Genomic DNA, 15,279 nt, shown 5'->3' on the forward strand with positions numbered 1-15,279 from the left:
TTACTATGGCATTAACACCCTGGTAATAGCACGTACATGACATGTATTCGTTTGTCTAGGTTTGACCACGTCAAAAAAAATCAGTGTAAAAATGACCTGTTGTGGATACAATGGCACTGAATAGGTAACTGAATAGGTAAAGACAACAACATAAACCACGGACAACGGCAATTGTAGGAACTCTTGGTAAGAGGGAAACATGGGAAATGATTCAATCGAAGTATAACATTAAATTCACAGTCCTATGTAGGGGTGACTGACGTTGACGATAACATGGTTAACGATCCTTGTAACAACAATTTATGAAGCAAACATTTCATAAATTTAAAAGTTGTCAACACTTTGTCTAGCGAGTATACCAGGTCCTTCTCGGTAAGGAGTTTACTAGAAGTTTGTGCGAACGATATGTAATTGTCAGATTGTTTGAGAAGTTTTACCCATACATCTACCTATACTTTTATGATGTAGATAAATAAAATTTACCTTTTAATTGGATATCCGGGTTAATACATTAAAGACCTGTCTTAAGTCAGGACAAAGGGCAATAGTAGCAAATCAAAACTCGCCGTTGTACATCGATTCCCTGGGTCAACAGGTGTTGAAAGTTTGTATGTATAATATACATGTCCTATTAATGGTCTCGTCACGCTTTACGCCATTATAATCGCAGATCATTGCTACGAATATACCCTGAAATATATGTTATATCCTCGTAAGTCGCAAGATACCGAATGTGTATTTGGACCCACGCAAAGTATTAGCTTGTAGCAATTGTACTGCGCATGGTCAGCGAGATATATACTTTGACGTATTACGTTTTAGCTGTTTACTAATGCATATGATGGGTCGGCGATTCGAGGATAAAATCAGATACTAATAATTTTACGGTATCTTTATGTTATCCTTTTTCTATTGTTCAAGTTCAGACTACTATAATGTACGGACCTCCACCGTGACATGTGGAATTACATAACAAACAAACACACAAGAAGAACCTACATCTATAGGTCTACATGTATCGCCATATTTTCAGATTTTAAAAATATAAAAAACTATTTATAAGAGTTACCAAATATCACAACTGCGAACGGGTTATAGTTACAGGGGAGGGGTTATTCTTTTCCAAAATATTCTTTTTGCACATCTAACTATATGCTTAGTGAATGGCAATCCTTAACGGTGTGGTTTGTTTCGACATTTAGCTGTACAGTCAATGAACTATCAAAGTCCGTATATTTTTTTCAGTCTCCTTAAAATAATATTCTAACTCAATTTATAATATCTATAATCAGTTACGTTTTCATTTTCTTTCACTGTCCCATTTGATCGCACGTGATCTCTATTCTCTCAGTGACGTCACTATCGAATTTAAGTTTATTGAAGTACACATATTATAAAAGAAACGTTCACTTCCGGTCACAGTGATATTCAAAACTACCGGTCAGGTGTTTTAAATATAATAGCTTCATCAGTAATTATAAGGTGGTACCAGCAGACATCAACCCCCACACGAGTCGTTCTGTTGTACGTGTCTATAAAAAGTATCAAAACATGCATATGATTCATTGTACGAGTAACTGTCCACGTTATATATTTTGTCGATGGGGTGTATATAATCTTTTCATGGAAAACTTCTACTAAGAATGGGTCAAATAAAATCGTTATAGAATGTTTTACTTGACTGAGGCTGTCAGCAAGCAATATTCGTTTTTGTAATTCGCAAATTTGCCCTAATTGGGAAACGGTAAGATCACGATCAAGTCTATTCGCCTAAAGCAGTGGTACGGTACATTATACTTGTGGGTGTCTATTTATATCCAGTATTACCCAAATCCGTAGAATGTATCCATACCGCAAATACTTACACAAGTATACCACGAATCGATGATCTAATTCAGGTATTAAAAATATTGAATACGTGAATGTATGACATAGTGCTACTGATAGTTCAAAGTTCTATATCTAGGGGACTACTATGACATGGTATAGTATGTGTATGACAGAATACCACACGAACCTTTCCTTTGTAAATAAACCAAACATGCATTATCATGTTCATGTCATTCTAAACCTCTCCAAATCCTAGATACAGCATCCCTGATATACCACTATTAAGATGTCATTCCTATGTAACCATACAAACCGAGAATGTCAAATAAATCTGACCTATTCCACTTCAAAGATTGCTACTACTAGCTTGGACAATTTCCATTATTCAATGTCGAGAAAAAACGTCATCACTTAAGAAAAGGAACTTATCAGACTGAGAAAAAACATTTCACTTCATTTGTTTGAAATATGTATAATGGGCCGTTGGTCACTAATGAGAATTAAACCTCTATGTTCGCATACTTTTGCATAACCACTAGCATTAAGGAATTTCTGTACCATACTATTGTGGTACTTAATGATAATAAATAAATGTTGGTTTTTACTACAAGATATAGCGCTTTGTGTGTTAAAAGCTTTACAATTATTACCCCTGGCACGGATCTTTTAGCGCCACAACGTCCCTTTACTTCCTCAACTCCCTTTTAAAATACAAACGAGAAAACTTTCTTCGTAACATTCGTAGCTTCCTTTCACCAGTACGTTTTGTAACTTTCTGGAAAATAACACACGATTGGCTTTATCGTTAATAGAAAAAGAAGAAAATAGCTTTGTACAGTTTGAAATATCCGGCAAAAAATATGGTGTATCGCAGAGTTATTAAAATTTCAATGCAAAAGTAGAGAGAGAGAGAGAGAGGAGAGAGAGAGAGAGAGAGAGAGAGAGAGAGAGAGAGAGAGAGAGAGAGAGAGAGAGAGAGAGAGAGAGAGAAGAGAGAGAGAGAGGAGAGAGAGAAAGAGAGAGAGAGAGAGAGAGAGAGAGAGAGAGAGAGAGAGAGAGAGAAGAGGAGAGGAGAGAGAGAGAAAGAGAGAGAGAGAGAGAGAGAGAGAGAAAGAGAGAGAGAGAGAGAGAGAGAGAGAGAGAGAGAGAGAGAGAGAGAGAGAGAGAGAAAGAGAGAGAGAGAGAGAGAGAGAGAGAGAGAGAGAGAGAGAGAGAGAGAAGAGAGAGAGAGAGAGAGAGAGAGAGAGAGAGAGAGAGAGAAAGAGAGAGAGAGAGAGAGAGAGAGAGAGAGAAAGAGAGAGAGAGAAAGAGAGAGAGAGAGAGAGAGAGAGAGAGAGAGAGAGAGAGAGAGAGAGAGAGAGAGAGAGGGAGGGAGGGAGGGAGGGAGGGAGGGAGGGGGGAGGGGGGAGGGAGGGAGAGAGAGAGGGGGAGAGGGAGAGGGAGAGACAGATAGACAGACAGACACAGAGAGAGACAGAGGCAGAGACAGACAGACAGACAGACAAACAGACATGAATAATTACTAAATTGAGTTTGATGTTGAATTTATATAAATAACTCACCTGTGTTAAAAGATGTCGTACAGTGTCACCGTTGTTTGGCAATCACGTCATATGATGTGCTTGGATTAGAAACTCCCTGCCGTTATAATAAAGTTTATATGTAGTCAATTATTAGAACACATCGTTTATACTCAACCCAAACGTAACGCTTGTCTGATATATCCACAGGTATGTCCCATGTAAGAACAACAACTGACAACAACTGTATACAGTATTAATGTAATATACCACATCATTTCCATTTTAAGGTTATTTTTGGCATCAGGCAGGCCCCGGAGAGTGAGAAATGTGTTCGTATTTCAAATTAAATGTAGCTACAATACAACCCGCATCTTCTTGTCATCAACCATATGGTGGAATGGTCATCACGTTATGCCGAGAAATTCCTAATGGTTTTTACATTTGCATAATTGTGGATGTCGATGGTAGTCACTGTATTAAATGTATATCTCGTTGCTCAAAATAACCCGTATACTTAACAAAGTATTTGTGATTATGCATTTTCATGTCCTGCATTACGAAATTAATAAAATATGCTGTCTCGTAATAATTAATGTTGGTCATTTGCATCCGAACTACATGTGAAGTCAACAATGTATGTTAGATATTGTTACAGATCTAAGGGCCTGCAATCGGCAGCGGTCGGCCAGCGGTTCTTCCCCGTGTACCTTATTGTTAAATTAAGCATAGTCGTCTTATTTTGTTAAATTGTTTTATTTTAAGTTTTTTGTTAAATTGAATTGTTGGTGATTGTTTACCTTCACTTAGACATGTTGACGAACGATGATGATTTAGCATGTGGAGTAAACCTCGTTCCATTGTTTTGAAATTCAAAACATAAAGACAAACACAGTGTGGCTAGGCACATTAGAAGGCAGGTTGCTGTGAGGTAGAGGGTGGGTAACGATGGATAAATAGAAGTCGCTCGTAACGAGGCTAAACTTAACGTAAATGATAACAAACTAAGAGTTAGAGATTATAGGAAGTGAATAACACTTAATATTGGTATAAGGGATATACAATTGTGTCGATTGATATAACATCTGTTTATGCATAGACCATCCACGTTGAGGGTCTGGTTTATGTATAGTATTACTGATATGCACGAGAATATTCTTGATCTGATCTTTGATGTCTCGCGACACAAATCGAGTATAGTCAGTTTACATTCTTCAATAGTTATTACGCAGCACACAAATATGAACCCATCGTTCTGTTTGATGGCCTTTATCAGTCACTAAAGGTACCTGGTAGGACTAAAGTTTGGATGTGGCCATCATCAAGAACACATATCAATTTGAAACTGCAGAGGGCGCAGTGGTCACCGAATCCTTTGATATATTTTCTCACTGCTATACTCTATACTTGCCGCAGTATTGTTACTGTATTATAAAGGATATCCTGTGTATGACATTAATATTATCTATGTGCAGTACTAGTTTTGTGTTAAAGAATTGTCCTCTTCTTTAAAATACGTTTCCAAAATATGTACCTTTAAATGAGATAACGTTCCAATCCGAAGTTACAGTTTGATGTAGCTACCATTACGGCTTGATTCCTATATTTATCTAATATGTTGCCCTGCTATATTATATCGTTTTTGTACAGAGGCACGATGTTGTCATCCTATCGTGTATGTTCATAGCGAAAGCTATACTGCAGGATGTCACGTCTACCGTACAACGAATAGGTCCTCTATTTTACTGTGTATCGGAGTGTGACCTCTTCGAAGAAGGTTGAAAATACAAGCCGGGAGGACGTGCATTGTAGAATTGCAATAGAGTTAACAAAGGATATCAACCGTGGAGCGTCTCCTTAAACAGATAGAGTTTTAATCAGAATTTAACAAGGCTGATCGCTCATCTAGTCTGTAAGGTACACCGTGACGCGGGTGCCCTCACACAACGGCCAACTACTCCGTGAGGGCGGAACGTCACGAAGTATCTTACAGTCTAATCGTTTACCTGGTATAATCATAGACCCTCCAGGACAGTCTATGTATAGTCTATTTTCTAACGATAGTTTCGTCCTATAATTATGTGCGTGTTTTGTACGCCCTAAACCTGTCGGTCTAAATTTTAACGAGACATTTGTCGACATCGGGATGTTAGCAATGGAGACTTTAACACCCCGCTAGTCAATATGATCATTGACCTGTCTGAGTCAAATGACCCATCATACGATAAATCACACCTCTCTTGAATGAGGCCAGCAGTTCTTTTAACCTCGTCTTAAGGGAGGTTAAAGGTCAAGAATTTTCAGTGGAATGAATGGAGTTGTTCACCTATGTATCAACGGTATATTCACCTTCTAAGTACTATTATATTAGAATTGCTTCGATGGCCTATCAACAATGGATCAAAGCTTGTCCGGTCAATGCAACATACGCGCACGCACGGAGTTAAGAACATGGGCACAGCTGGTTTACTGTTAAATAATACCCAGCTGATACAGAATTCAGCAAATGGTGAAATAGTTAATCTAGTTTTTATCAAAAATGTTCATACTTTTTAAGCCGTCAGTTCCTTCTTCTATCACATATAGTCGTGACGTAAGCAATCGAAGTGTTATATAAAGGGAACTGAAAAAAAGAAAAAACGACGATCTAAAGGTCAAACAACAACCAATTTTTAGATTGCGGAGGGATAAGAAGCAGGCACAGAGTTCAGCAAACAGTGAAAGAAGGACAGTATTCATTTAATCATTACTTTTTCTTAATTTTCAAAAGGTTCCTTCTTCTGTCACTCAATTGAGACGTTTGAAACCATGACTACATGAATGTAAAAAGAACGAAAACTACAAGTAACAAATGACCATGTGACTTCCATTGTTGTTGCACGATAAGTTGGGTTTTTATATCAGACATAACACTCAGTGCTTCTTACTTAGGCCAAAAAAAATGGTTCTGGTTACCCGACCCCACCTACTTCTTCACTGCCGACCCTAAACTTCATTTTTACGCATTCGAGAAAACAATAATAAAATCACAAAAAATGTGAAGTCTCGCAAGAAATAGTGGATGCGAAAACTGACACCAACGCAAAGTCAAAGACAATACATGTATAAAACTGTTCTTCCAATCTGTAATAGCTGTACATCTGATGATAAGAAACCAATGACACATAGACCATATAGAAAACAACGGAAAACATAATTATCTGAACGAGACACTCACATTACGAAAAAAATATAAATATAAATATAAATAAAAAAATAAAATAAAAAATCTACCTACCCCCACCTATTCTAAAATTGAGCGTAATCGGAACCACACAATTTTTTTTATTAGGCCTTACTTCGAATTCCTTGTAATCTGTGTTAGGTATAACTTCTGTTGTCTGGTCTGTAGCAATTCATACACGTACAGATCTAAAGCAGGTATTTGACGAATTTGGGTGCCTCAGTAACATGTTAGCTTGTTCTAAAAACTCTTCTACCCACCTTAGCTGAACTACCAAGGCTATAACACCAGATTGACATCCCCTTGATATCTCGAGTCATTCTTATGTTGTGACTCGAACATGCTTCGATCTGGTCGAATTTGTAACTATTTTAAATATTTTTTTAAGACGGAGTGGTTTATTAATTAAGCTCATAAGATGGTCATATTTGAACTACCACATGTACATGTAGATATCAGAGTAAAATGTAAAGTATCTGAGCATGTCACTGCAGTGTCATCGACTGAAGTACCACATTCCATACAGTGTGTTATCGATTGAAGTATAGCGTCCCATATATATGACAGTGCGTGTATCGACTGAAGTACCCCATACATGACATTGACAGTATGTATCGACTGAAGTACCCATACATGACATTGACAGTATGTATCGACTGAAGTACCCCATACATGGCATTGACAGTATGTATCGACTGAAGTACCCCATACATGGCATTGACAGTATGTATCGACTGAAGTACCCATACATGACTGTGTTATCGACCGAAGTACTCCATACATGACTGTGTTATCGACTGTAGTATAGAACCCCATACATGACATTGACAGTGTGTATCGACTGAAGTACCCATACATGACTGTGTTATCGACTGTAGTATAGAATCCCATACATGACATTGACAGTGTGTATCGACTGAAGTACTCCATACATGACTGTGTTATCGACTGTAGTATAGAACCCCATACATGACATTGACAGTATGTATCGACTGAAGTACCCCATACATGACATTGACAGTATATCGACTGAAGTACTCCATACATGACTGTGTGTTATCGACTGAAGTACTCCATACATGACTGTGTGTTATCGACTGAAGTACTCCATACATGACATTGACAGTGTGTATCGACTGAAGTACTCCATACATGACATTGACAGTGTGTATCGACTGAAGTACTCCATACATGACATTGACAGTGTGTATCGACTGAAGTACTCCATACATGACATTGACAGTGTGTATCGACTGAAGTACTCCATACATGACATTGACAGTATGTATCGACTGAAGTACCCCATACATGACAATAAGTCAGATATATCTGTATCTAGTTATAGTAAGTACTGCCATGACTTTTCCTCTTAAATTCAAAGTACTATTATACTGAGTTTTTATAAAACATCTTGGTTAAATAATATAGACTACCAAGGTTGTACAAATTAGTTTGATAGTGAGGATACATGTTTTCCTAAACATTTGAAACCTTTTAAAATTGTTGTCCTTTTTTAAATTTTATTTCAAATCATTTATGAAATTGAATACAATATAGGTTAGTTTCTAATTATAAATTCGAACCACTTAGTATAACTGAGAATCTCTTTTTCAATGAAAGGTCACGTGACACATCTAATAGTCTTTAATTGTATATAGAACACAGTCAAAACGTGCCAATCTATTGTACAGTAGATATAATGGATGAATAGCGCATTTTCACGAACGCAGTTATTTGTAATTTGTCAAATTAACTAAACATCATTACATTGATGTACACTATTTATAATATTAGGCCAAATATGAATTGTTGTCTGTTTTATTTTTTTATAAATTTTTGAAAAACGTCACCGATGTTCCTTTTGAATGTGTGTACAATAAACAATACATAGCATTTCGTCTATCGGAATTAGCAATTAGTAATCGAATCAATCCATGCTAACAACTTAATCTCTTTAGTTGACAACCCCTGTCATTGTACGATGTCAGAGCTAATAACCATTTATTTCTAAAATGTACTAAATTTATTTTACAAAATGTAGCAGTGAGTATTTTCACAGTTTATTAGAAATACAATAAACGTCAAATTAGTCCCGAAACACATTCAAAAGTATAAATTTACAAACGTTTCCCTCTGTACGCCTATCTTTTCCCGAGTATGCAGATAATTGTAATGTTAATACAATATATTGATGAACAGAGTATATGCATTTATATGTATGTATGTATGTATGTATGTATGTATGTATGTATGTATGTATGTATGTGTGTATGTACGTATATGAACCACATTATCCACCGTGTATCAAGTGTGTAGAGCAGCACGTGCCTACTATGTGAATTATTACACTTGGGTATTTACCATGATAACATAATGATAATTTGTACATTTCCTTCCCACTATGAAAACCCCAAATCAAAGTATCAATGCTGATGAAATGACTAGGTCGTTAAGACTACTATTGGTTACGACGGTGCCCCTTTAACACAGGTCAACTAGACAACGCCCATGAAAGTGTACTGAACTGCATTGAACGAGCTATGTACAATAAAGTGATTCAGAGTAAGCAGTCACTAAAAGTGTGTTTTCATTCATATTATGAATAGAAGGTACGTATCACCGATAGCAGTGTTCTGTTTAAATCAACAATGGGAGTGCTATAAACCTTATTGAAAACCAAGCTGTACAGGTTAAAAGTATCCTATGTGAAAAGAAAAGGTGGTAGCAAGTATTAAACGTGCAAAAACTTGAGAACAACTGCTTGAAAGATTCAAAACACTTAAAGGTTGAATTAGTGTGTGGAATTTGAATACCATTTAACACTGAAAACGATTTCAGAAAGCGTTACCAAAATAACATGCATAGTGCTTGCGTGCATGTATGCATGCATGCATGCATGCATACATACATACATACATACATACATACATACATACATACATACATACATACATACATGTACGTACGTACGTACATACACACATACATACATACATACATACATACATACATATATACATGCATACATACATACATACATACATACATACATACATACATGTACGTACGTACGTACATACATACACACACATACATACATACATACATACATACATACATACATACATACATACATACATACATACATTGTTGTGATAAATGACAACAGGATATAGTCTGCTGTTGAAATAAGGTTGTTTAATTTACATTATTTTCACAAATATCAAATTTCGTCATGCCATATTTGTTAGTACAATTAAAATAATTATTTTGCAGTTCATAGAACTTTCGACCAATCAGATAAATATCACCTTGAATAAATGACCTCGAAATGATGACGTCATGGAGGTCACAAATATCGACGTCATCATCATTCCTAGATTTGTCCAGGGCATTCTTTATAGGATTCAATAAATCTGTTCTGTGTATCTTTATTTCGGCATTATCTAATATCTTCTCAATATTAAACGAATGTGTCAAGGCAACACTAATCTTTTGCAGTGCATTCTGGGATAGAATGTAAAAAACATCAAAAAGCAGCTTTGCAAGAACGGATGGACTGTGTTCTTTCTTACTACATCTACAATTATCAGTAAAGCAAGGGACATAAGCAAAATCTTGACTTTTTTCAAAATCTCCTCGTTTTTCCAGAAAGTTGACAAAATTAGGAATATTCATAAAAACATCTGCGTGAATAACAGTGATGATTTTAGCGCGTGTACAAAATATAGAGGCCCAATGAAATGCGAAGACCGCTTTGTGTAAGTCACGTGTTTTGTAATCATCAAATGAACCTTGAATCATGTCTTGGTGTATTGTATATTCATGCTTGATAAAACTCTGTGCCATTGCATCTGATGCTTTGCCCATATAAAACAAAATTTCTATTCGTCTTCCCCAGATGACGTCATAGTTTCCCCAGGTAACTCGAATCAGTCTTCTTTTGTCGTACTGTACAGGACTTGTAATGACGAGTATTAACACATCGATGTCACTTTCCCCTGTACAGATTGAAGGGTTATTGACAAGTAAATGATTATCGGCGTCTTCCATCTTTCTTATTATTTCATGAGAAACGTTCAAGTTTCTCGATGCCAGTGTTTTCATATCTGGTGGGTGTGATTTTAATGGTTGCATTGTATAACGATGACCGAATAGTTTGTCCTCAGAACACTGACACGATTCTGGGTTGTTCTCGCATACTACTGTCCTGTTCCAAAGTCTCTGCAATGAACCTGGATCGAAGTGATGGGACGAAACGCACGTTAACAACCCACAGGGTGTCCTCATCAGTCCGTTTGTGTTGTCAAAGGCGTAATGGGGAAACGGTGAGATGTTAAGTCGGGACAAGACAGCACCCATGAAGACATCTTCCCATGGGTACAGCGAAATGGTTGAAGTGGCAAAGTACGTCAGTCGAGCGACATCTAAAGATACAACGTAAACCTGTCCAGAGTTGTAGGGTGGATAGGTAGCGTAAGGCCATACTTCTCTCGGGGTAAACCATTTATTCATTGGATCACGTTGAGGTATACTGCCAAGCCTGGTGTCACCAAAGTAAAACAACTGTCTAGGCGCTGAACTCAATAACGTCACCATGTTTGACCAATTTATGTAGACGTCATCATCAGCTTTGATGACGTAATCATATCCAGTGCAGTGTATGGCACTCCATTTCATTAAGGAAACGGTCTTAGATGTTAGGTTTCTGTACGTATCTATAAAACTGGTTTGGATAATGTCGCCATATACGTCGTTCTCATTCTCTAGTTCCTGTTGTAGGGTTAGTGATTTCGGTCTTCCAACAAAGTATAAAATAGTTATTTTACTATTCTCAATTCTTGTGGTATATTCAGGGTTTCCCCAAGTTTTCCGTATGACATTTCGTTGATGTTTGTTTTTCGGTGCTGTCATGACTCCGACTAGAAGACTAACACTCCTTGTTGACGACATGTTCATTTGGTCACTCTCCAGTTGGCCACCTTCACACGCACTGGGGTGGTTGATAGTGAAGATAAACTTGTGTCGGTCGTGTTTATCAATGTCTGCTATTTGTTGTCTTGATGACTGTTTCAATGACGAACGTGAAATATCGCTCAAAAATGTGCCTACCTTAGCACCACATTTAACGTATTCCGTCCATTGTGTAATACCCAGCCATGAACGATATATCTTTTGAGGAGACATTAAAGTCATCGAAAGTAGTTTGTTAAGGATGCATATTTTGCCACCCTCGTTATAGTCTAGGAACAAATGCGTAAAGTTCGGCACTATATTTTCTTTGTGTAACAAAATTCCTAGAAAAATGTTGGCTGAAACATCAAGTAGTTTTTGTCGTGAAAATTGGTGAAGGATATTCGGCACGACATCTGCCGACATGATATAAGCACTAGGATGTGGATAAGGCGGGAAATATTCAGCCGACCAATCACCTTCACTAATATAACCTGGCACACGCCTATGTCTGCCAGGTTTCGTCTTATTTAGAAGTAACCCGAGAACATAACTGCTTTTTGGCGCGCTTTTTAATAAGTTGACGACATTACTGGTATGTATAAAAGTGTCGTCTTTCGTCACAAGAATATAGGAGGCAGTGGGACAGTAGATGTTGACCCAGGAAAGACTCGTTACTAGCTTTAAAGTCTCATTTACAAAGCCGTCACCCAGTTTTAAATGTAAAATATCATGGTAGCTATTATACTCGGTTAGCAGTTTATCGTGATCAGTAAATTGATCCGACATTGGGGTTACAAATAAAATATCTAAACCTCGTCCTTGGACTTTACTCACACTACCCCAGGAAAGGCGAATTGAGGCTCGTTGTTCAAAATTACTGGGGTCGGACATTATTAGCACTAAAGTGAAAGTAGACTCAATTCTACTTTTAAAACATGCATAAGGAGAGTTAATGACGAAATTGACGTGACGATTTGTTTGCCTACCTACTTCATTCGCAACTGTGAAGTCTGTACCGTTCAAGTTGACAAATTTACAGAATGTATGGCTATATTGTTGATATCGCTCCCAGAAAAGATTCAATTCACCTGCAGTAAGTTGATCACTGACCGTTATCAGATGGGAAAGTTTACAAAATTTACCAGCTGCCATGGCCTCAAAACCTTGGTGATAAGTAATGTCAATGTTATTAGTTTGAGCAAGGATATCCAATGTTACATTATTCTCCAAGGTCAAAATGGAATAGGTTTTCACGAATTTCTGTATCGCATTCCTTGATACCAGCAGGTGATGCGTCTCTACATCATATTGTGGTATTGGTAATGTGTGTCTTGCAGGTTCAGTAACAGAGACATTCCTAGCTCGTTGATAACCTGTAACGTAGAGATCTGGTTGGTTACACGTATTTAGATACATTATCAAGTTGTCGACCGATACTATGCTCTTGTCGTCAACGACCAGTAAATACTTCGCCTCACTGCATTTCGTGTTGACCCATTCCAACAACGTCATTGTAACACTGTCCGATGAACGTTTATTCGCATGAACAATGTCACCGTAACTGTTCATCTCTGTTCTAATTGCCGAATTATTTTTTAAGTAGTCGTCGACCTTACCTAGTTCTTGTACAAAGAAGACGACACTCACTGAGAACCCTTTAGAGTCATTTGGTAAATTCTGCAAACGTGCCCACGTGTGACGTGTAGCCTGCCGGTGTTCAAAATCTTCAGATTGCGAAAACACAACCACAAGAACAAAGTCACCTGACTGTGAATTGCATTTTTCGAATAACGTAGTCATATTTCTGTGTCCACTGGTGACATTGGCAGCTTTGTTGTAAACTGGTAAGGCAGCCAGGTGATCGTATACATGTCCCGGTCTCAGTTCATTGTGAGCCCTCTCGTGTTCTCGTAGGGTTAAAGTCCCATGGTTTAACCACCGTGGTGCATTGGTTAGCACCATCCCAATGTTTCCTACATTTGTTTCTTTGCCGTGTAAATTGTACAAAAGTAGAACGGCGTTGAAAATACAGACTCCACTGAGTAGGAGCATTGTTCGTTTGATGAACTTCCGTCTTACCATGGTTCGAAGCATCGACATGGGTTACCTTAGATTTATGCCAGTGTTATCGTACAATGTGTAGAGTGCGTAGAGATCAGACAGTATCAATCCCGCTTTCTCCCTGTTCTGACGTTGACTGAGTGGTGGATCGAAGCATGACATATATATGTCAACAGTTGTCTGGCGTTTGGTGTACGTGTTCCTGTTGTTGCCAGTGTTTGTTGCAAATCGGCAGTGCAGAAAATATCGTGAACCTTGCCCTCAAATAGTGACCATGACGTCACTCACCTGGTTTGTGCTTTCCTCAAATCAAACATTAACGTTCGTGACATGAACTCCCCCACTAAACCATGAACGATAAATCTCACGTGATTGATTTAGATTTTTTGAAAATCATACACGTTGCAGGATGGGTTGGAGGTGGAAGGGAAGGCTTCAAAATTTCAAGCAGTTCGCTTGATATACAAATGTATTAGTTTCCATGAACATGAAAGCACCTATTATACGGGACCTACTTATTTTGTCTGGTGATAGAATGTTATTCTAGTATGTTTACTTAGCAATAGCCTTTCTAAACACTACATGTGCTATAAATATTGGTGTATTTACCTCATACTAGTTCAAATCCGGTCAACGGTGGAAATCTTAGAGACGATGAAACGACACGTGTAGAAAGCACGTGTTGATAGATACACAGCACCATTTTGTCAATAGGTAAATCGAATCAGTCAATAAGCAATCAAGTAATTACGTCATAGATTTAATCTGAATAAATATGCTAACGTATCATAACTAATATCATTTTAAGTAGGGGTCGGACACAGATAAATGATTGCAACGAAGGGGTTCTGCTTTCTCTGTAACACTAACCATCCGACCTCAAGGGGGCGGGCTTCGATATAAATTCTCTCCACACTCGTAGCAGCTGGAACTAGACAACGCCGTAACACATGAAGATACCGTCAGATACACTAATAGCTTACAATGATAAATGTATGTCTTGTGAGTTGGTCAAGAGTATCAAACACAACAACTATTTCCTTCATAATTCCTTTTATTTAGAACTTAGGGACGCAAGTGTTTCTTAGATTGTTGTTTTCCTTGTCTACAGTCTCATAATATAATAACGTTATGACTTGGATATACCCCCTACCTGTATCTTAATATTGTATATCAGAAAGACATATAGTATAGAGTGTAGTGATACATTTGTAGTAGCAGGATTCGTGTGGATGTTTTCCTCAGCAAAACAACAATCTAAGCAATAACACGTGTCCATGTGATTTACAATGTAAGCTTACACCAACAATACCGGAATAAATATGATACCTAAAATACAATTCTTTGAACTATAGCTATTAAAACTAATCTTCAAAAACACCCAATGTTCCAGCATAAACGTTCTCATTTTGTTAGTGAATCTTTGATGTGTTGACAATCGGTGTGTATGTATGTATGTATGTATGTATGTATGTATGTATGTATGTATGTATAAATGTAGGTAGGTAGGTAGGTAGGTAGGTAGGTAGGTAGGTATGTTTGTTTGTTTGTTTGTTTGTTTGTATGTATGTATGTATGTATGTATGTATGTATGTATGTATGTATGTATGTATGTATGTATGTATGTATGTATCGACCTTGATAATCCCAATTTTATTAGTCGTCCGATGATCGCTAATGGAAGCGTGA

This window comes from Glandiceps talaboti, chromosome 9 (genome assembly GCF_964340395.1).
Source record: "Glandiceps talaboti chromosome 9, keGlaTala1.1, whole genome shotgun sequence".
In the NCBI taxonomy this organism is placed as follows: domain Eukaryota; kingdom Metazoa; phylum Hemichordata; class Enteropneusta; family Spengelidae; genus Glandiceps; species Glandiceps talaboti.